General features: G+C 43.5%; 1 pseudogene; it reads left to right on the top strand.

Annotated features, from left to right (window-relative positions):
• The first annotated feature begins 7809 nt into the window (after positions 1-7809).
• On the top strand, positions 7810-8752 carry LOC129552137 (olfactory receptor 9A4-like; annotated as a pseudogene).
• The last annotated feature ends 277 nt before the right edge of the window (positions 8753-9029 follow it).

The raw sequence follows: 9029 nt of genomic DNA, 5'->3' as shown, positions 1-9029 counted from the left end.
GACGACGGAGAATGAGATGGCTGGATGGCATCACCGACTCTGTGGACATGACTTTGAGTGAACTGCGGGAGTTGGTGATGGACAGGGAGGCCTGGCGTGCTGTGATTCATGGGGTCGCGGAGAGTCGGACACGACTGAGCGACTGAACTGAACTGAACTGAACCTTGTATTGTTCCCATTATTACTGTATGTACTTTTTAAAGTTGGAAGAAAACAGGAGCAAGTGCACGTTTTTAGTATTTGTTATATGAACCTTGCTTACTCTTTCTAGTTCTCTTCCTTTGTTCCTCAGACTGAAGATGACGTTTAGTACCATTTCCTTATTCCAAAACAACTTTGCCTCTATTCACTTCCTTTGTGCTATTATTGGAAAATATATTACATTTCCATTTGTTATCCACTCAACATTTACATTGTTACTGTTTTATATAGTGATTTTTTTTTAGATCAGCAAATGGAAAGCAGGAAAAGTATACACCCACACTGACTTTTATAATTACTAAATTATCTTTGCCAGTACTTTTTCTGCCTTGTAGAGATTCTAATTATCATCTGAGGTCATCTGCCTTTAATCAAATAACTTATTTTAGTATTTCTTGTAAGGGGGTGGGGGCCTGGCGTGCTGTGATTCATGGGGTCGCGGAGAGTCAGACACGACTGAGCGACTGAACTGAACTGAACTGAACGTTAGTAAAAATTTATTCTGTTTTTGTTGATCTGGGAATGCTTCTATTTTGCCCTCACTTTGCAGAGACTACTTTCCTGGATATAAGAATCTTGACTGTCTGTTTTTTTCCTTCAGCACTTTAAATATATGATCCCATAGCATTCTGGTCTTACTCGTTCTGATGTGAAGTCAGTATTAATCTTAATTGGGTCTCTTATACATACAATGTCATTTTGTTCTTGCTGCTTTGAAGATTTTTTTCCTCTGTCTCTTGGCAGTTTTAATATTATGTGTTTCTGTGTGGATCTGGATTTATCTTTCTTGGATTTGTAAAGTAATGTTTACATTGTTTTATGTAAAGTATTTTATTTACAATGTTTTATTTTACATCATTGACTTTGGAAAGTTTTCAACCATCATTTCCTTAAGCATTTATTTCTCTCCTCTGTGTTTCTCCTGTTCTTTTAGTAACATTCATATGTGATGGTGTACTTAATGGAGTCCCATATTCTTCTGAAGCTTTGTTCATTTTTTTCATTTCTTTTTAAATTTCTATGAAATATAAATAGGTTTTTCTAAGGGAAACACAGATCTCTGTGTATTAAAAATTGTTAAATTTAACTACATAAGAGTGAATTTTATGTGTGAAAAAATATGTAAAAATAAAAGCATGAAATAAAGGTAATTTTATATGGACGAAAATTTCACTTATAAACTCATAAGTTCAATAAAGACAAGCATAAATTGTTTTTAAAACACTGAAAATAGTTAAACATGTTTAAAATTAAAGATTGGAAATTTAGCAATAGTGTTTTTCAAATAATAGCTATTTTTCAGAGAATGGGCTGAAAATAATATCAGTGAACATAGTGGACATGATCTCTTTGATAGAGTATATTTGAGGAAGAATATTACCTTCCATGGGCTTCCCTGGTAGCTCAGTTGGTAAAGAATCCACCTGAAATGCAGGAAACCCCTGTTCAATTCTTGGGTGGGGAAGATCCCCTGGAGAAAGGATAGGCTACCTACTCCAGTATTCTTGGGCTTCCCTTGTGGCTCAATTGGTAAAGAATCCACCTGCAATGTGGGAGGCCTGGGTTTGATTCCTGGGTTGGGAAGATCTCCTGGGGAAGGGAAAGACTCCCCACTCCAGTATTCCTGCCTGGAGAATTCCACGGACTGTATAGTTCATGGGGTCACAAAGAGTCGGACATGACTGAGCGACTTTCACTTTATTACCTTCCATAATAACACACACACACTCACTCACACAAGCAGAAACCTATACTTTTACAAGTGAATCTTTAAGAATCACTTTGATAAAGAAACTATAAGTTTTCTTTAGGTCTGTGTAGGCTTTTTGAGTGGAGAAGGCACTGGAGACCCACTCCAGTACTCTTGCCTGGAAAATCCCATAGACAGAGAAGCCTGGTGGGCTGCAGTCCATGGGGTAGCTAAGAGTTGGACACAACTGAGCGACTTCACTTTCCCTTTTCCCTTTCATGCATTGGAGAAGGAAATGGCAACCCACTCCAGTGTTCTTGCCTGGAGAATCCCAGGGACGGGGGAGCCTGGTGGGCTGCCGTCTATGGGATCGCACAGAGTCAGACACGACTGAAGCAACTTAGCAGCAGCAGCAAGCTCTTTGAGAACTCTGTGTCTGGGTGTGAGGAAGGAGATTTGGGCAGAGGAGGAAGAGCTGAGCTGTGTTGCAACAGAGGCTTCAATCTCAGGGGAAGCTCTGGGTTTAGGATGGCTCTTTAAATGTGTCCTGATTTGTGTCCCTACCTGAAACTTAGGGGTTGGGCATTTGCACTACTGCACCAGCAGCCACTGGATCCTGGCTGCCTTAAAGTAAAAGTTGCTCAGTTATGTCTGATTCTTTGTGATCCCATGGACTATACAGTCTATGGAATTCTCCAGGCCAGAATACTGGAGTGGGGAGCCTTTCCCTTCTCCAGGGGATTTTCCCAACCGAGGAATCAAACCCAGGTCTCCCTCATTGCAGGCGGATTCTTTACCAGCTGAGTCACCAAGAAAGCCCAAGAATACTGGAGTGGGTAGCCTATCCCTTCTCCAGAGGATCTTCCCAACCCAGGAGATGAACCAGGGTCTCCTGCATTGCAGGCAGATTCTTTACCAACTGAGCCACCAGGGGAGCCCCAGCTGCCTTAGGGGAAGGCCTATCATCTTAGAAGATGTATTTCTCTCTCCTGAAGGCAATTTCTGGGGATAGTCTCAGCTGTGGGCTGGAGGAATAAAGGCCTTAATCCTGAAATGGGTCTGGGCAATGCACACAGCCATTTACTATGAGGTATTTGGAGAGCACTTGGCAGGGACTCTGAACATGCCTGAGGGAGTAGGGAAGCATCTGCAAGAGAGTGATCATTAAGTGGCATCTGGTTCTAACTTGCTGAGCTGCGTGGGATGGAATGAGCATTCAAAGAAGCAGAGCAGCATGCAGTAAAACCTTTGAAAGAACTGGAAGCATATCAGTGTTTCTGGAAGCATAGGATGAAGATTGAGTAGCACAAGATGAAATCAGAAAAAAAAAAAAAAGCATTTTCTAGAACTCATTCAGGGCTTTATAAGACTTTGACCAAAAAGAACTGAGAAGCTTTTAATCAGTGGAGAGACTCGATCCAGTCTGTGTTTTAAAACATCTCTCAGACTCCTGTGGGGAGAACAAAGAGGGAAGCAGAGGTGGAATGAAGGTCATTGAGGGGGCAGGGGAGGCAGTCAAGAGAGGACTATTCCTTCATTCTCTCTTCCGTGGGTAGGAACTTTATGCTTCAGGTAATAGCTCCATTTATTCCACTGGGTCATCAAAACGGCTCTTTCTTTCTCTGGACTGGGATGACTTCTTGTCTTATCTGTGTCCCCATTGTGCTTATGTGGGAAAGTCAGTTATAGACATGGTATTGCCTTGAGTTTCTGCCAGGTTTGAGTTTGCATATTCACTGAACAGTTTTACTCACCTGTAAAACCTAATAATTTAGACTGGGTTTAGGTCCTGGGCTTGTTGTAGCCTATAAATGCCCATGATATTATCTGGAAAGAGTTGAGTCTGACAAAAAGGTTAGTTTCTCAGAGGGGTTCCATGACAAAAGGGAATGAGAGGAAGTCTCAGTTGGGGCTGAGAGGATAAGGGTGCCATTAAGAACTAGCGCACCAGCTCCATTTCTACTCTTTGCCCCTTTCACCTTGGGCAAGTTGGAAATGAGGAAAACAGACAGCATGCCCTGACATTTCACATGAGAAAACTCAAATCAGAGGGGGTGAGAGCTCACACTGAATCAAAGACACATTTTATAAGTTGGAAACGGTATTGGCATTCAGGTTCCTGATTCCAGTTTCAGTGATTTATCCATGACCTTACACTAGTTTGAAATCCTTTCACTTTTAGTTAGTTGTACACTTAAAGATTGTACTCTCAATTCTATAAGCTCTACTGCTGGGAGATACTGGTCTTCCTTTTTACAGAGTTTTTGTTAAAAAAAAAAAAAAGTATCTATTCACCTCAGGTATGTTTTCAGAAAAAGTTGATAGAACTTGGCCGGAGATACATGTGTTTATGGAAAGGTCTGGGAGTTGCCTGTCACACTCTGATATCCACCAGAGCTACTCATAACCCCTCCTCCTCCTACATTTCTTTTGGTTCTCCCATTTCCACATCCACCCTACAGGGAGATTCTACTTGTGCGTGTGTGTTCAGTTGTGTCCAGTGCTTTGTGACCCCATTGACCGTAGCTTGCCAGGCTCCTCTGTCCATGGGATTTCCCAGGTAAGAACACTAGAGTGGGTTGCTGTTTCCTTCTCCAGGGAATCTTCCCAACCCAGAGATCAAATCCACATCTCCTGCATTGGCAAGCAGATTCTTTACCACTGAGCCACCAGGGAAGCCCTTCACCTCACCTCTTTAATTTCTCTCAGTAGTGTTTTACAGTTTTAAGTGTTTAGGTCATGTACATAGCTTGTTGAATATGTCTATGAATTATATTTTGGAGAACGGCATGGTAACCCACTCAAGTATTCTTGCCTGGAGAATTCCATGGACAGAGGTACCTGGAAGGCTACTGTTCATGGGTCACAAAGAGTCAGACATGACTAACATTTTCACTTTCATGAATTGTATTTGTAACTTATTCAGTTCAGCTCAGTTCAGTCGCTCAGTCATGTCCGACTCTTTGCGACCCCATGAATCACAGCATGCCAGGCCTCCCTGTCCATCACCAACTCCCAGAGTTCATTCAAACTCATGTCCATCAAGTTGGTGATGCCATCCAACCATCTCATTCTCTGTCGTCCCCGTCTCCTCCCGCCCTCAACCTTTCCCAGCATCAGAGTCTTTTCCAAGGAGTCGGTTCTTCTCATCAGGTGTCCAAAGTATTGGAGTTTCAGTATCAGTCCTTCCAGTGAACACCCAGGACTGATCTCCTTTAGAATGGATTGGTTGGATCTCCTTGCAGTCCAAGGGACTCTCAAGAGTCTTCTCCAACACCACAGTTCAAAAGCATCAATTCTTCGGCGATCAGCTTTCTTCACAGTCCAACTCTCACATCCATACATGACCACGGGAAAAACCATAGCCTTGACTAGACGGACCTGTGTTGGCAAAGTAATGTCTCTGCTTTTTAATATACTGTCTAGGTTTTTCATAACTTTCCTTCCAAGGAGTAAGCGTCTTTTAATGTCATGGCTGCAACTAGCATTCGCAGTGATTTTGGAGCTTTTAGGTTTCCCATTAAACAAAAAGGTGAAAAAGCTCTGAAATTTAATTTCAGAATAGGAACAACTAAAAAGTTTGTTCTGCTCTCTCCAGACTGCTTGCTGAAGGATGCTCTGAGCCTGGGCTAGCTAATAACCAAGACTAAGTCCCCTTGGGAAGGAGGGGAGGAGAGAGACAGAGGGCGTGCAACACTTAGCTCCCCACAGCACTGTTTTTTGTGGACTTTTTTTCCTAAGCCCCTCCCTGAGGACAGTTTCCTTCTTCTTCACCATGCGTGGAAGCAGCACCAAGTAGCTCTGACCCCTGTGTTCAGCTCAGCAGTAGCCAGACAGCAGTAGCCCTGCCCGAGCCCCAGAGAGCATCAGCAGTGGCAGAGGAGCCCCTGCATCGAGGTGAGTGTCTTCTCAGGGATCCTCTGTACAAGGGAAAGTGTCGGAGAGGATGAGGACGGGGAGTTCTGGCTTGGCTGCCTTCTAGAGGAAGACACCGAGAGTCTGAAGACTGGGCAGGGGAGCAGCTGGGAAGCGGCTCCTCTCCTAATCCCCCTGCAGAGCGGAGAGCAGAGTCAGCTCTTCTCTGACCCGGAGCTCGTGCAGGCTCAGCTCCTTATGTCGGTCAGCAGGCTCCTCTCTCGTGTTTCTTCAACTAGTGGTTACGGGAAACTGGGGAGAAGCAGACCACAGAGATTTCCCAAAAGTTCTGTCTTTGAGGCCTGGATTCCAATCAGTGAAAGATTTACAGAGGTATCGGGGAAGTCTCAGGAAGGGATGAGAGGAAGGGAAAATCATAAAGTGAGGAAGGAAGGCAAACCAAGAGCAATAAGGTGGGGAAATACGGCTTATGAGTCTTGGTCAGGATCTCATACTTTTAAATCATATACTCTGCATTCATACATCCTTCCTCTGCCAGAGATGTCAGATTTTCATCCCTACTTATTGGTGTTAAGAATATATTTTAAATATTTAAATATATTAGGTCGGGAAGATTCCCTGCAGAAGTGCATGGCAACCCACTCCAGTATTCTTGCCTGGAAAATCCCATGGACAGAGGAGCCTGGTGGGCTATAGTCTGTGGGGTTGCAGAGAGTCGACCAACACTCTCAGGGAATTTTCATAATTTTTAATTTCCCGAGTGGTCCAGTAGCTAGCACTCTGCTCTCCCAATGCAGGGGGCCCAGGTTTGATCCCTGGGTGGGGAACTAGATCCCACATGCTGCAACCAAGAGTTCACATGCCACAAATAATACCCGGTGAAACCAAATAAATAATATATACAATTATGTATACTATATAGAAGATTCATTTGCTCTCATGGAGCTTATATTCCATCATCACACATGGACAGTGAACAAATAAAATGAAATTTCATGTCCTGTTTCTTGCTTTTTTTCCTATGGCATTCTTAGTAAACTAACATCTTCAATATTTTAATTACTTGTTTGCAGAATGACCTTGAACCCCGCCTTAAATGTAAGCTCTACCCAGCCACAAGTTTTATTTTGTTCACTGCTGCCTTTGCTTCATGTTCAATTAAGGAATGAAATAAACAATTAAATATTAACATAATATAAGGCAATAAGAGCTGCGAGGAAAACTGAAGTACAAAAATGAGCAGGTCGGACTTATTTTAAGGAGGGTGATTTTGGAAAGAGTCCTCTGATGAGATGACATTAGTGTAGTGGGATGGTTGAAGTGAGAGGTAGAGATTCAGGCATCCTGAGTGCCTAAGAGCCTTAGATCTAAACTTGTCAAAGCTGGGTGCTATCTTTCCTTCCTGCCAAAATTTGGAAGGCAAATGGAGTTAGAGAAGAATTAATCTATCTGGAAAATTATCTCAGGCTCAAAGAGTTATTGTTTTGGAACACTAGCTGCTCTGTCATATGGAGATTCTAAAAGCTGGGAAAATCAGGGATGTTGTTCTTAGACCCTTTGCTTTTTTTCTGCTGGGTCTCTGCAGCACCAATCAGGATGAAGGGTGGGGTAAATTTCAGACTTTTGTATATTCTCTGAAATGCTACTATGTCACCTGCTACAGTTAACCTAAGTGGAAAGAAAACCTCCCAGATCCAAGAGGCTGATTCAGCATCAAAACTGGTCTCCTTCAAGTCGTAACCTTTGTGCCCTGTGAGAAAGGACATCTAGTGGGGAAAAAAGACAAGAGAGGTGTTCTTCACACAAGTGGAGAGGATGGTATCTTCATCCATTCCAGGCAGTGAACTTCAGTGGGACTGGAGGTGACAACATTTAGGTCTGATTTGTGCAGAGCATCCTCATAGGGGCGGCTCACCTGGCCCCCAGGTTGGACATGGTTCCTCATCCTAGGCTGTCCTTCTCTCTTGAGAGCAGGACCGTGTGGAGCGGTGTTTCTTCTCTTTTGATCTCTAGGTTTCCCAAGGAGCAGAAACAAGGACTGGATGACGAGCAATCCCTCATGTGCCACTGAATTCTGCCTTTCAGGGTTCCCTGGGTCCCAAGGATTGCACCACATTCTTTTTGCTGTCTTCTTTCTCTTCTACTCAGTGACAATAATGGGGAACACTGTCATCATCGTGATTATCTGTGTTGATAAGCATCTACATTCCCCCATGTATTTCTTCCTTGGTCATCTCTCTGCTGTGGAAATGCTGACAACATCTATTATCGTCCCATGATGCTCAGGAGGTTGCTGATCCATGAGATGCAGACAATATCTCTGACTGCCTGTGTGGCCCAGCTCTTTCTGTACCTTGCTCTGGGACCACAGAGTTTGCACTGGTGGGAGCAATGGCTGTGGATCGTTACATGGCTGTCTGTAATCCTTTGAGGTACAATACCATGATGAACAGCCACACCTGCCTCTCAGTGGTGACTGGGTCATGGGTGTTTGGGTTCCCTTCTGAAATCTGGCCAGTCTACACCACATTTCAGTTTACCTTCTGCAAATCAAACGTGTTAGACCATTTTTATTGTGACCGAGGTCAGTTGCTCAAACTGTCCTGTGATGACACTCTTTTCATAGAGTTTGTTCTGTTTTTCATGGCTGTTTTCATTATCCTTGGTTCTCTGGCCCCAACAATTGTCTCCTACACCTACATCATCTCCACCATCCTCAAGATCCCCACCGCCTCTGGCCGCAGGAAAGCCTTCTCTTCGTGTGCCTCCCACTTCACCTTTGTTATCATCGGCTATGGCAGCTGCTTGTTCCTCTACGTGAAACCGAAGCAAACTCAGGCAGTTGAGTACAATAAGACAGTCTCCCTGTTGATTTCCGTGTTAACCCCTTTGCTGAACCCTTTCATCTTCACTCTCCGGAACGACGAAGGCAAACAGGCCCCTCGAGATGGAGTGAAAAGCTGCTGTCAACTCCTCAAGGATTAACTCTTCTCTCAGTCCTTTTTTGTGGTGTGTTCAACATTATGGATTATTCAGGAACCTAGAAAACACTAATTTTTCCCTCTTTAATCACTGTCACCATTAGAAAAGTGAAGTAGTGTGTATGACTCCTGGTAAGGCTATGGAGATAGGAAGAGCCGGTAAAAATGATACCCACTGTCTGCTCACTAGAATCTCATCTCCTTAGTTTCTATTTATACTTCCACTGTTGAACTTAGAGAACCATATTCTTGTGATGTGGGAAGAATCAAAAAAAGTAAAC

Source organism: Moschus berezovskii, chromosome 3, assembly GCF_049115385.1.
Source record: "Moschus berezovskii isolate FMDL1 chromosome 3, NW_MosBer_1.0, whole genome shotgun sequence".
Classification (NCBI taxonomy): Eukaryota; Metazoa; Chordata; class Mammalia; order Artiodactyla; family Moschidae; genus Moschus; species Moschus berezovskii.
Note: the sequence above shows the minus strand (reverse complement) of the source record. Positions and strands in the feature narration are given on the sequence as shown.